Source organism: Wyeomyia smithii, chromosome 1, assembly GCF_029784165.1.
Source record: "Wyeomyia smithii strain HCP4-BCI-WySm-NY-G18 chromosome 1, ASM2978416v1, whole genome shotgun sequence".
NCBI classification, from domain to species: domain Eukaryota; kingdom Metazoa; phylum Arthropoda; class Insecta; order Diptera; family Culicidae; genus Wyeomyia; species Wyeomyia smithii.
In genome coordinates, this window is record NC_073694.1 from 126,402,370 (window position 1) to 126,417,425 (window position 15,056).

The 15,056-nt window shown below is 39.9% G+C and overlaps 1 protein-coding gene across 7 annotated transcripts in view; it reads left to right on the forward strand.

Annotated features, from left to right (window-relative positions):
- The window catches only part of LOC129718076 (protein unc-13 homolog 4B), a 147,503-nt gene that overhangs the window by 105,616 nt on the left and 26,831 nt on the right, over positions 1 to 15,056 (forward strand). The window lies entirely within an intron of this gene.

A 15,056-nucleotide genomic window follows, 5' to 3' on the forward strand; every position in this document is an offset into this window, starting at 1 on the left:
TCGTATTTCCTATCAATATATTGTTGTTGAATGCCCTTCTCTTCTTCTAATCTTTTGAGCTCCAGCAGCCTTCGGGCTTGTCGCACACTTGAAGTGCTGGATCGCACAGATTTGACACTCACTGGCTTAGTTGCATCTCGTGGGCTACACGGAACACAAACAAAATTGCTCCCGTGGGGCAAATTCTCTCCCACACCAGCGCATGAGTGATGAAGCCACTTTTTACAAGTGGTACATTCCGATAATGGATCAGCAGCATCCACACGATTACACGATGAACAGCTCGGCATTTGGAGGTTAGCCTTTCCTTTTGATCTCGTCACACGGCAGCTCATTCTGATGATCGTAGTCGACAATGATCAAGATCTTCCGAAAATCCACTGATTCGGTAATAATATTAAAATTTTTCGAGTTTCTATTACAATAGCTAATTGTATTTCGGACGTCTTCGTAGTCGAAACTCTTTTATTTTTAGGTTGGAGTTTGCTCGAAACTATAAATTTATAATTTATTCATTTTAAAGGGGGAAAGAGATATGATTTCATATAACTTACAATTTTAGTCCATTTTAGTTTTGTAATAGATTCGAATATGTAAATAATTTTATAAATGTTCAAGTAATTTTAGAAATGTTCAAAGACTCAATTAATCCACGCGCTGCTCACTGCTTAGTTTTAATTCGTCGCCTTGCTTGTGGTCGTCTTCCTTTTTAACAGGATGTTGGTACTGTCAGATCAGTAAGCAGAGGGTAAGCCCGACATGGCTTGTCAGATGATAAAGCCGTTTCGGACAGGGACAGTTCGATTTTGTCACTCTTGCCACTATGGGAACAGCTTTGATCAGTCTTTTGTATCAGGGATGAAATGTTTACCGCGACCCTTTACCGGTAAATAAAAAGCAAATCAATATTTTTCAATAAGTAAATTGTATCAACAGTCACGTGGCGATGTATAGTTTACTTTACACCTTTTTTTTTCACATGAAATATTGGCCAATGAAAGGTTTTTTTCGCTCACGGACAAAATACCATGAATTTTGGCAGATAGCATTTTTCTATTCATTGCCCATAATTTCACACAGATATTGCGTTCAAATATGTCTTACACATGAAATTGCAGATGATTTTATAAGCAATGCTCACACCTGTTATTTTTTCCATCACTGTATATATAAATATATTTAACCCACATATATTAGAGCGCCAATTCATAGGAAAAAATTGACCTTCGAATATCGTTTAGTGGTAGGGCTCAGAAGTTTCGTTCTCTCAAAAAATTTCCTTATACAAAAATTTCAGCTCAATCGGATTCAGAGAAGTGGTGCATCTCGCGATAAATATCACGATCGCGATCATTTTATTCTGAACCTGTTAAAGCGTTGCGTTCCTTGTTGAGCAATAACTTGACCCGATCGGTAGAGTATAAAGCATTGCAGGTATGAAAATTTGTTCCTAAACTCGTAAAACGATTCTCTCAATCATGAGCTACTTATCGAAAAAACAAACTAATTGGTTGATAAGTTAAAACCTCAGTTTTATTACTGTTTACTTCTACAACTGGAGTATTTGTTTTGCACTTGCTGACCCGTCAAACTTTGTTTCGCCCATTTTTTTTCTTTATTTAAATTATTTAAAACATTCCAAATTATTTGATTCCTTGCGATTTAATCATAGTCTGTAAATACATGACCAATCGGATATTGCATACCATCAAACTCAAAAGACCAATCATTTGAAATTATTGGTTTTAGCGGAATGAGAAACTCCTCACCTTTTGGCTTTTGTGCATCACCTCGATTTTTGAAGTACACATATCGGGTGGTATTCGGTCATTCTCTACTGTTTGCCACAAACCGAAAGTCGTCATCTTTGAATTCAAAATGCTGTCCAGGGTCAGTTGTTGGCTTCTACGCGTCATCCTGATTACAAAAATATCCATATTGAGGGATTTTCGGCTGTTTCCCAGAAACCGAAAATCGCCATATTGGGTCATTCTGGAGAAACACCCATATTGGGTGGTATTCGATCATGTTTGGCTGTTTTCCAAAAACCGAAAATTTCCATCTCAAATTTTAATTGAAAAATGGTGCCAGGAGTCGATTTTGGGCTTTTGTGCATTAACTCGATGATTGTAGACTTCCAGAGTATGGAAGAGTGTCAAACTTTCATAGAAACATTTCTTGCCCCAAGAACCTTCACATGCCAAATTTGATTCCATTTGAGTGTTATACACAAATATATGTTTGATTTGCATAAAAGCCCTCCGTTCCAGAAGAAAATATGTCCATGGACTTATTTGTTACTCCTAGAAGCATTCACATGCAAAGTTTGGTTCTATTTGCTTGGTTGGCTCTTGAGTTGTGCTGAAATTTGAGTTTCATTTGTATGGGACCCCTCTCTTTCAGATCTCGATTAATCTTAGTCACCTATCCCGGCCCCTATAACCTTCATATACGAAATTTCACACCGATCGGATCTGTAGTTTCCAAACCTATATAGATCAGACAGACAGACAGAGCTGCATTTTTATATGTTTAGAATTTTCTATAATTTTGGAAAATATTCAATTTTAAAATAACTATTAAAAATTTGTATTCAAATGCCATTGTGCTCTCAGAAAGATGTTTGAATAATGTCTACGTTCACGCCAGAGCTACGTACGCAGCCGCGGCCGGTTGTCATGCGGCTTGATAACCTTTCGGAGTCAATTGATCGGTACTCGCCTAATTTTGATATCGATAAGGATAGTAGCAGCAGCTCTGCAGATCCAGATCATCGGAGATCAAATCAGTTACGAAGCAATCACGATCGAAGGCGGTCGAATAGGGCTCAGCCCTTTTCTGTTATTTTAACTGTTAATCTTAACCCTCTCCCGCTCACGAGGTTTTTCATGATTTAAAAATACTTTCCGGGTCAATTTAGGCAAAATACTTTGCAGGGTAGTTGAAATCACTGTAAAACATTGTATTTTGGAGAAAAAAGCGAGTTTTGAAATGGTGCTCCAGAGCACCTATGAGCACAGCAGGGACATTTTTTAAAACACGAAAAAAAAAAATTTCTGATACTCTTTGAAGTATTCATTCAAATACTATGGAAAATAATGAAAACAATGTAGTTTTGGAAAAAAACTTAGTTTATGACTATTTGATGATTTATTTTTTATTGAGTAAGGAATTTTCTAGGCTAGAAAATCGGCTTTCACTGCATCGATGAAAGGACGAATTTTGAAGAGCTTGTCATATCCGAGTTCTCCTCTTTTCTTCATCTCTGAGTTGTCATGTACCTAGATTTTGGCTTGAACCTGGTAAGTTTTAGTTTTTGGTCCACTTTCTATGCGTTTATACCCACTTTCATTTCTTTCTTGGCCCGTTTTGCTGGTGTCTCTACTTCTGCCTCGTTTGTCTCGGAAAAATACTCATGAACTTCATCTGGTAATGGATCTATCGCAAACATAGCGACTTCATCTTCGATGTCGCTTCCCATCTCATAAGCTTCTGATTCATTCCCTTCTGGAATCACCACGTAGTGAGAAGAACGGCCAGCAAAAATATGAAATTTGATATATAGTTTATTTAGGGACATCGGTTTTTGAAGTAGAATACTTCTCTCAGGAAGTTCGGCTACATAAGGATGTGAAATGAAAATCTAAAACCGGAAAAAGTGAAAAATATGTCCAATTTTAAATGCTAATAAATCGGTTAGTATTCGATGGATTTCCTTCGTTCTTGCAGCAATAGATTGGAAAATCTTCTAAGATTCTTCCCAAAATAAGATAATTGTAATTTTATTATTCACACTATTGTACTATTGAAAATAGTCAAGCCTTGTCAAAACGAAAAATTCGACCTCTGATTGGTCGTTATATGCTTGCTTCCCAAGCACGGTCGACAGAATCATATACCTTGCAATTGGAAACATGCTATTTGGCCTATATAAGAGCCTGTTTCAGCCGGAGCCGCTCATAATAGTTCTAGACAGCGACAACAGCAGTCGTCCTTCCTTAGCAGCAGCACTAGACCTGTGGTTGGTCACCACGTCTCAGGAGCAGCGCGGTTTTTCTCAGCGTGTGTCGCCAGACAGCAATTATTCCCCCCGTGTTAGGGCAGCATGAAGATTGCCATCAGGAAATCAAATTTTGGAAATCAAAATGTCTTTTCGAAGGCAAATAAACAAGTCATTGAAAGTTAATAATTTTTGTCAACGCAAGCAAGTATTCTGTGTTGCATCCTAGCAATTTAAATTTGAATGTGAAATAGCTTCCACAGTGCATGTTGTCCGTGTATCTTAATTCCCCCAATGTTAGGGCAGCTCAAAGGTTGTAATTAGCAACCGATTTTGAACCGCAACATGCTCTTTTCAAGGCAAATAAAAAAATAATTGAAGGTTGATAATTTTCTGGCATCAACACAAGCAGACATTCAGTGCGGGATGCAATCAAATTCTGTTGTAGTTGTCTAATTTTCACTTTATTTAGTAAACCCCCCACTGTAGGGGCAGCGCAAAGGCTGCGATCAGCATAACCGACATTAAATAACAAACTGCCCTGTTAGACCGCATTCACAAAAACAGTTAGTTCGACTATGCAGAGCTAATATGAAGTCGATTCAATCAATCAGCATAAACAGAATTTCGTCGTCTCCCAGCTGCCAAGTTGCAACATGATGCAACAGCGAGCAAGCGAAATCGCTTGATGTTACAAACCGCAATAAGATACGGGTTAAAACCGTTGCGTGTGTGAGAGCACCATCGGTGTTTATTCGCTGGATACAAAAATCAAATGCGAATTGTGGAATAATTCGTCTAAAGAACATAAGGAAATGGTAAACCTGAACTGAAAGGCGTGGCCTATTACGTAGCACCCTTCGGCTATAAAAGAGTGTTTCTGGGAAAACTAGCTACATTCATAAGTCGGAAGGTGAACTGGATGGACCGTCCACAACGTTGACAGCAGATATCAGCACTCAGCAGTAACAGAGGATAGCAGCGGGTTGCGCCTGTGGCTGCCTTCAAATTAAACAAATCCCTTGCCCTGTGGTTGGTCACCACGTCTCAGGCCTCTGCCAGGCTAAACGCCAACGCGAGCGATCGGGCGAGATTTTTGCGGTACATCAGCCGGCACTTCCTCTAATGGAAAAGTAGGATCATTTTGTTTAGAAGAACATTACTGTCGGTAATATTACAGAGATGCGATTGCATCATATCCGATATGGAATTGAACAATTGTTCTTTTGAGGACAAATAAAACACTTAATTCGAAGAGTTAATAGCTTTGGGTACCAGTAGCAGTATGGTAACAGCCTCAGCGGTAGGTGCAGTCGGTACTTCCCTAAGACCGATGTAATAAGGAAGTGAATGAAAGCGGCACGGCGAAACAGTTCGGGTGTTCTTAGACGCGCGTCATTTTTCGTACGATAGCGGCGGTATTAGCGGTAGATGCATTTGCCAACACTTACTCCAGTAAAGCCGTGTCTAATTTTCAATGTGAAAACACTTTTCTATTGTGTTGGCCGTGCGCGTTAGGCCTCTGCCAGGCTATACGCGATAAGCGGCGCGAACCGATACGCCGGCCGTAGGTTAATTTACAGCCGTAAGTAGAGCTGTGTAAAAGTATTCTACTTCAACCTTGCGGTCGTGGCTTTGCTCACAACCCTCCTGTGATTTTTTTGTCTCCTGTATGCCCAGTGGTGCTCTGAGGCACCATTTAAAAACTTATGGAACAAGTGAACAAGAACAAAAATTGTTAATTTTATGGACCGTTACACCCAATGAACAATAGATCTACGTAAAAGTTATTTTTATTATAAAAACGAATAATGAATGTTATAGAAAAACAGTTGCTAAAAACACACATTATTTTTTTATCGTAAAATTCGGACTTTCTTCTGTAGTTTTCTTGATAACAGTTCAAACATTGTAGATTTTGTAGAAAAAAGAATTTAAAATAATTCATTTTTGGTCGGGGTATAGTCATTACAATTCTTGGTGCTCTAGAGTCACCATGAGCGGGAAAGGGTTAAGAATAAATTATAGTGTAGAATAAATTGTGTGTGGGTTTAAGTTAAATAAACTGTATTAGTTTTGTACCAAATGTATGTCACGCGTGTGTTTCAATGTGCATGCTGAGGCCGGTTTGTCTTCGGAACAATCAACCCACAATAGGCACAAGGACTCTATTATACCCATTGCAGTGACCATCCCTATTGTTGAGGCGCACACCATTGTCTTCATCGCTTGCACGGCTTGGGCATCAGTGGCCATTTGCAACGAACCAACTGAAAGCGGATACAACTCTGGAATCAAGGCGCTTTGGATTTCGTAGATTAATCTGGACGATTATACTTTTTTTCCGTGAGGTTAGTAGAACCGGTATATGTGCAGCTGAAGCATGGGTCTACATAATTCTAACACACAAATTTCGACAATTATTTTATCGTGACTCGTTCTGGAGGAAATTTTACTAGCTCTACCGTTGCTAGTGGATACAACGTGGCTTCGATGATCGCTATTTTGGCTGAAAATTCGGAAATAATTTTCACTGGTTGCATCGGTCGACGTGCTGGATCTGCAATAGGAACATTGGTGCAGCGTTGCGGTATCTACGGACTGGACATGGCAGCGATGCCATATTTTTTGGCAGGTGAATAATACACAATAATATATGTCCAGCCGTAGCTGGGTTTTTTTACGGGTTCTACACAATAAACTTCACCCCTTTTCGATGAATACTGGACCGCTTCTTTTTGCGTTGGTATCCCTATAAAACATGAGTGCGTTGGAGCCTCACAGATGCTGCTAGACGTGAACTTCTTCTCATCTAATTCGTTGGTTGGTCTACTATACAATCGCTTGATTGAGCAGTCGTTTTTTTGCCCAGGTGAGACAAGACGGTATATGCCCTGCGCTGACGCTTGTCGATACTACATCCATTATTTTTTTTTCCAATTCAACTGAGTGGTGTACGCTGAGTATATACGAGAGGTGGTGTGTGTCGATACAGTGCTGGTATTCCCATTTTATTGGCTATTCAGCGCAGTTATTAGTTGCAAAAGTAAAGAGCATATATGTTCGGCCGAAGCAGGGCATTGGATACTACATCGCCATTTCTTTCACTTTTGATGCTGAAATTTACCCTGCCTTGAGGAAAATGTCATCGATTGTCGCAACCGTGTTTCATTTCGATAAATGAACCCTACTTCAGGCATCATGTCACCAGCAGCGGCATCATCCGGATCTAGCAAAAAGGCTCCTGTGTGAAGTCGTTGTACACCAAGCTTAAGGGACAACAAATGTCGTTCAATAATATTTCGCGATTTGTTGAAGGCTTTACGGAGGGCACCACTGTCAGTCAAATAACTGTGCGGCTTGAGTGTCTGGATTATTTGTGGGAGAAAATTAGCATTTCTATCTACGAGATCGAGACTCACGACGATTTCACTGAAAATAAAGCGTTTTCGAAGGAGCGTGCCGAATTCGAGAACCGATTTTACGATGTCAATTCGCTTTTGCTGGATAGGGGAAGGAATTTCAGAAGGTATCCACTGGTGATGAATCGGTACGGCTAGGTGAAACAACAAATCAGGGTGATATGGACCATGTCCGTTTACCGCAAATCAAGCTACAGCAATTTGATGGTAACATAGACGACCGGTTAAGCTTTAGAGATTTGTTTTGTTCGTTCATACATTGGAAACCTGACTTGCCGGAAGTGGAAAAGTTTCACTATTTCAAGGGTTGTCTTGGAAGAGAGGCTAAGTCATTGATCGATCCGCTAAAAATAACTAAACCGAAATATCAGATTGCATGGGACACTTTGACGAAACGTTACAACAATAGTAAACTATTGAAAAGGAAGCAGGTCCAATCTCTCGTCAGCTTACCTACGCTAGGGAAGGAATCTGTCTCTGATCTTCAAAACCTCCTCGAAGGGTTCGAGAGAAGTATCCAAACTTTGGATCAGATAGTTCAGCCAGCAGATTATAAGGATCTCCTCCTAGTTAATCTTCTGAGCTCTAGATTAGATCCCAACACGCGCCGTGGCTGGGAGAAATTCTCATGAAACAACGAACAGGACAGCTTGAAGGACTTAACAGATTTTGTGCAACGCCGAATTAGGGTTTTAGAGTCACTGCCATCGAAAGCATCGGAAATGCGTATAGATTTGAGTCAAAATGACAAAAATACAAATACATAACATAATGCTGTGCAGTCATCTGGAAAATGTCCTGCATGCTCGGAAACCCATTTACTGCATCTATGTGGGGCGTTTCAGCGAATGACGATCTCAAACAGAGAATCTCTACTTCGCAGCCATTCACTTTGCAGGAATTGTTTGAAACGAGGGCATCAAGCAAGAGAATGCTCCTCAAAGTACACGTGTCGAAAATGTAAGGGTCGACACCACTCAATGCTGTATTTCAAGGGCGAACAAAATAGAAGTATGCCTCGTTATAAGGATACTAATTCTTCTACTGACAATAAGGAGGGTCAGGCTACGGATCAAGTTGCAGCGGACGCAACATCAAAGAGCACGGTTTGCTCTAACGTGGCATACGGTAAGCCCACAATGGTACTACTTGCAACTGCAGTCATATTAGTCGAGGATGATATGGGCTCGCGTTACCCGGCTCGTGCATTTTTGGACTCTGGGTCAGAATGCAATTTCATGACGGAAAAATTAAGTCAGTGATTGAAGCTGCATAGAGAAAGGGTCGACGTTTTGGTATTAAGCATTGGTCAGTCTGCAGCAAAGGCAAAGCAGCGGGTACGAGCGATAATCAAATCTCGAGTTTCGGCGTACAGCAAACCATTAAGTTTTTAGGTGTTACCAAGGGTGACGGTAGACTTACTCACAACATCAGTTCACACAACGGGATGGGAGATCCCAGAAGGTATAGAGTTAGCGGATCCGGCGTTCTTCAAGTCTTAACTAATCTTAGGAATTCAAGCCTTCTTCAGCCTTTTTCAAGCTGGTAGGGAAATCGCTCTCGGTGACGGTTCACCACATTTAACGGAAACGGTATTCGGATGGATAGTGTCAGGCGAGATAACGGAGTTATCAGCATCACCAGCAATCACTATTTGCAACATGGCGGTATCGAAAAATTTGGAAACACTTTTGTCACGGTTTTGGTCCCGCGAGGAAGTAGGAGTCGTTGACAATTATTCACCAGAGGAAGCACGATGTGAGGAGCATTTTGGGCGCACGGTTCGTAGGGGCACGGTTGGTCGTTACACGGTGGCACTTCCGAAAAACGAGGCTAAATTTTCGGATCTAGGAGATTCAAGAGAGATAGCGATGAAATGATTGCATGGGCTTGAAATGAGATTGACAAAGTACGGCGACTTACGAAAGCAGTATTAAATTTCCTGGCGGAGTATAAAAGGCTTGGCCACAAGCGAAGGGTCGAGTGTAGCCTGTCAAACGAACCACGGCGATGCTATTTACCGCACCATCCTGTTGTGAAGGAAGCTAGTACAACTACGAAGGTTCGACGCTTCGAGCAAAACTTCTAGCGGAACATCTCTATATGACACTTTACTCACTGGGCCAGTCGTTCAACAAGATCTTCGGCCAATTGTTCTTAGCAGCCGCACTCGTCAGGTGATGGTAGTAGCAGACGTCGAAAAAATGTTTTGGCAGATTAAGGTGGACCCTGCCGACGTACCGCTGCAGAGCATAATGTGGAATTCTATGCAGGAGAAATCGAGACGTACGAGCTAATAACGGTGACGTATGGCACGAAACCAGCCCCGTTTCTGGCAACTCGTACGCTAAAGCAACTAGCACAGGATGAAAAGGAGAGATATCTTTTAGCAGCTCAGGCTATTTCTAAGGTCGTCTATATGGACCACGTCATTTCAGGGGCAGACAGTCTTGGAATTGCGGATTTTTGCTTCGAAAATGGGCATCCAACTGTTCGGTGTTTTTGAAGGACATACCGCAGGACAATTAAGCGCTTCCGAATTCCGAGGAGATTTTCTGGGATCAGGATGAGACGTAATGGCATGGCTTCCGAAAACGGATAAGCTGAAATTTCAATTCAAATTACCAACAATCAAGCCAGATGGAATTTTTACGAAACGTAAAATTTTCTCCACAATTGCGAGCCTTTTCGATCCTGTGGGCCTACTGGGGGCAACCAAAACAGTTGCAAAGATAACGTTACAACGTCTGTGGTGTCTGCAAGACGAGCATGGAAATTGGTTGGACTGGGACGCACCAGTACCGTTCATGGTGGGTGAGGAATCGCGGGAATTCCACAAGCAATTAACGTCATTGAACGATCTACGTATTTCACGTTGTGTTATTATACCAGGAGCGAAGGCGATTGAAATTCATTACTTCTGCGATGCGTCAGAGAACGCTTATGGTACCTGCATGTACATCCGCAGCACGGATAACCAGGGAAATACGACGGTGTGTCTCTTCACGGCTAAATCTAAGGTGGCGCCATTACGAGTACAATCCTTGCCACGCTTAGAGCTCTGTGGTGCTTCACTTGCAGCTCAAATGTACGAGAAGGCAGCAGAGACATTAAATGGATCCTACAGGGTTCATTTCTTGACCGATTCAACCTGTGTGCTGAGCTGGATCAACGCTGTTCCCACTACTTGGACCATGTACTAGGTAGTTGCAACCCAGCAGACTTAAAATCCCGCGGAATACAACCGGATACGATTCAGTCAAACAAGCTATGGTGGGAAGGTCCGAATTGGTTGAAGAAAGGGGTGAAATCGTTGTCTCTCCAAGATTCAACGGTTAAGGTGACAGATGTAACAGAAAAGTGACGTAGCACAGTGGCGTGCACGACTGCAGAGGAGAAATCGTTTAGTGTTTGGTTCATTTCAAAATTTTCATCGTACACAACAATGATCAGGAGCGCGGCTTATTGGAGGCGGTTGTTAGTTGCATTACACCCTAAGGAAAAGGTGGAGAAAGAGTTTTTATCGACGGAGGAGTTGAAGCAAGCTGAGTTGGTCATAGTTGGGCATGTTCAGCAGGAAACGTTCCAGAAGGAAATAGCAGCACTGTCTACAGGAAAACAAATTCACCGCAGTTCACCGTTGCGTTGGTTCAACCCTATCATCACAGAGGATGGAATACTTAGGGTGGGTAGACGACTTAACTTCTCAGATAGGGCATATAACACGAAACATCCGATTATTCTTCCGGCAAAGCATGTGTTGACGGAGATTATCATGCGGCATCATCATCAGGAATAATTACACGCCGGCCCACAGTTGCTGTTAAGTACGGTTCGGTTACGTTTCTGGTCGCTGGGAGGGAGAAACAGTGCAAGGAGGGTAGTACAAAAATGTCATCGGTGCTTCAGAGCAAAGCCAGCAATCATACAGCCAACTGTTTAAGTGTACAGGACAATTGCGTGGCTAGCGTACGATCCTACTGACACTAACACTCTCCTGGGCCGGAACCAGCTGGAAGGGATCATGACGGTTTGGTATTCAGCTGTAAAACAAAAATACCACGCTCAAAATACTACAAAATACGACGTACTCATGGTATTTTTTTTTAACAGTTGCAAAAATACTACACTAGAAATACTGCAAAATACTATTTTTATGTTTATAATTTTTAGTCATAAGTTCGTTGTTTACGTACAGCGAGCAATTGTGAATCGTGACTAGGTGGATTCCGCTCAATTTTCTGGGTTCAATGCCCCAAGCATGCTTGGTTTCGCTCTTTTGCTCTTTGAATGCTCATTAGGCTATATTTTATCAAGGAGGCAGAATTCGAACAAGCCATATATAAAGCACTTGTACACGCAAAAGTTGAAGGCTTGTACAATCATTGTGTCTTCCCGATTCGCACAAAAGTTGCACAGAAATCGCACAAAAAATGTGTGGAATGCATAACGCAACAGTTGTACTGCGAATACATTGACATAGAATGAAATCGGAATATGTATCATATACCGACACTTTATTCCTCACATCGAGTGTATTAGTGACTGCTGCTCATGGATCAGTGCAAGCAGCAACAACTTGTGAGCTGACTGGCATGCTACTGCTAAATAAACATTTTTAAAGTTAACAAAATAGTAATCAGTAACCCCGGTAACAGTTGACACCTCCATGGTTTTTATTAAATTTTGCGATACGCTTTATATTTCTTATTTTCATAGTCACCACCGATTGAAAAAGTCGAATGAAAATATTAGTCAACACTTCACTTTGAGAAGAGATCTGGAACCTCTGACATATAAAACCTTATAAAACCCAACAAGCTGCTTAAATGTTGTTGAAAGATGTGGGCATTAACCGCAAAGACGAGATTTATGAGGCCTGGGTCAAATGATATAATATAACATTAGAAGACACGAAGCATTGACTGGAAAGTTGGATTTCGGATAATGGGAAATATTAGGCCATTACGAAGACATCTTATCCTTGGTAAGTTACATGTTCTAGGAATACATGTAAATATAAATACGGCAAGAGAAACACAGTAAGAATTGGGTCCTAAAGCTATACCAGTTTTTATATATCATTTGAAAAAGCCGCGTTTTCTGAGCAAAACGTGATTTTTAAAAAATGTTTATCGTGTTCCTTCGATTTTTAAATAAAGAATAAAAAAACTGCTCGAAAGGTCTTAGATGACGTTTCGCCCTTGTACGGTATATGAGAGAACTGTCATTTAAGGCATTTCGAGCAGTTTTGCGTTCTTCATTTAAAAATCGAAGGAAAACGATAAACATTTTTTAAAAATCACGTTTTGCTCAGAAAATTGCACTCTTCCAGCTGATATATAAAAATCAGAAAACCGTTTCAAACTTTAGGACCCCATTGGGTTTTATAACGTTACCAGGTTTTATATATCATCGAAAAGAGCGTGATTTGTAAAAAAATTATATCGTTGTCCTTCGGTTCTTAAATCACGTTTTAAAACTGCTCAAAATTCATTGAATTTCAGTCCGCCCATATACCAACTGTTATTCAACTGATTTCAAGCGATTTTTTATACCTTATTTAAAAATTAAAGGAAAATAATAAAAATAATTTCCTCAATTATGTTTCATAGTTATTTTAGACAACATCAAGCTCAAGTGTACAAGCATCATTGCCTCCATAGACCTGCTTTTTAAACTGTACATAGTTTTCCACCATCAGAATGTGACTCCGTTTTAAAATTCCTTCAAATTTATTTTCACAATATATACTACTGTGACGACAGAATTGATTCGAATGTGTTGGCATTCCTCACGGGTATTAATAAGGAGAACAGTTATTTTTTTTTTTTGATTTTTAGTTTTTAATTATTGTTACTAATGTAAATAAAAAATTGCAGAAAAATATTTCGAACGGTTTAATTTTTAATATCGCATATTATCGCCGAATATTTTTCACGTAACATAACATTCAACACGCAATCATAACATTAACAATAGAGCTTCTACAAACACTTCCACCAAAAACCAAACGTACCACTCGAGAATTATAAACGAGACTACCATGTTAAAACGCATAATGTATTGTGTGTTTTATTTTCCAATGGTTATACATAGTTTTGACATACACTATTTATACAATAACAATAGTTACAAAGCATTTATTCACATAAACAATGTCAATAAAATTAAAAAAATAATGGAAACAAACTTCTTCTGTAACGATTGCAAAATAATTTCATCTTTCACTGGCTCAGAAGTTAGCTTATTTATTTATTCACGTATTGAGCTCGAAAAAGGAAAACACCACAGTTTTTCTATCTTCATATTGCTTGTAAAATAACACCAGAGTCTTGGAACCAGAAAACGTAGTTGTAAGCGACATGATTGTCACACGACACTCGGATCCAAATATCGACAGCGTTAGTTTTCTCCTTTTCCAACAGCAACAGAGGCTTTTGATGTTTCTTCCGCAATATCTTCGGTTCAATTTGGTCCAGTGAGTGACCTCAACTCGCAGCGGACCGCGTATCAGCTTTCAGAAGGTAGCAACATTAACAGTTTTTGGTATCCGAAAACCTGCGGCTCCAAGAACACGTTTGGACAGCTGAACAGCACTGATGAGTTCCTTGCGTTTTTTTTCGCATATTTAGCCCAATACACAACACATAAAAAAACACAGTACACACAGTTGTACAGTAGGGTAACGGGGGTATTTTGGCCAGCTTTGGGAAGTGTTCGCAGAGTTCATTAAAAACAAACACAATTTTTCAACATAAATACCTACTCTATTATACCATTGTTAAAAGCTAAGTGTCTATTTTAATATACACCGTTCAACAATGCAATATAATGAAAAATATCCTAGAAATATCCAAATTTCTACAAGGTACTAAAAACATATTTTGGTCCACCAAATTTTTACTATGGCCCACCTTTATATCTACAGACGTGTATGGAAATAGTTCGGACTAATTATATTTAAGATCATCATCGGTATTTTTAGAGCAAAAATAGTGGGTTTGAGGAGAATATCCTTCTGCTGTGAATTTCTGTAAATTTTAGGCATCTAAAAATGAAATGATTTGGCTTATAGCGATTTTACAGGCATTCTCAACCAATTTCATATCGTTAAATGTGATAAATTATGAAGTAATTACCAGTAAATTGTCACAAGCTGCTTCTTTGTTCACGTGCAACAGCCGAACGGTAATCAAAGAGATGTCAAAAATTGGCATGGCGAAAATATGTTTGCTTCAGAAAGAGGCAAACATATTTCGGCCATGCGTTTAACCACTTTTTCAATTTTTTCCAACATGTTAGAGTATACAAACTGTTTCTATGGCATTTTATTGATGTTACTACAACAACGAATTGTTTCAAAAGCATACATATTTGTTACAATAGCTTCCGGATGTTGACTTGTATATTACCACTTCCTCTTGACTTTGGGTTGACTCAGCCATGACTTTGAATATGTATGAACTAATTCCAAAATGACACTACCTAAAGCCAGTTTTTCGCCGAAAATTATAGTGCAGTATGATTCTTAGGTGTGTTATTCAATGTTGCATGCATAGTTTTCTAATATTCATTGAATTTATCAGATAAAATGCGTAAAATGTTACAGGGTGGGCCAAAATATGCATGTG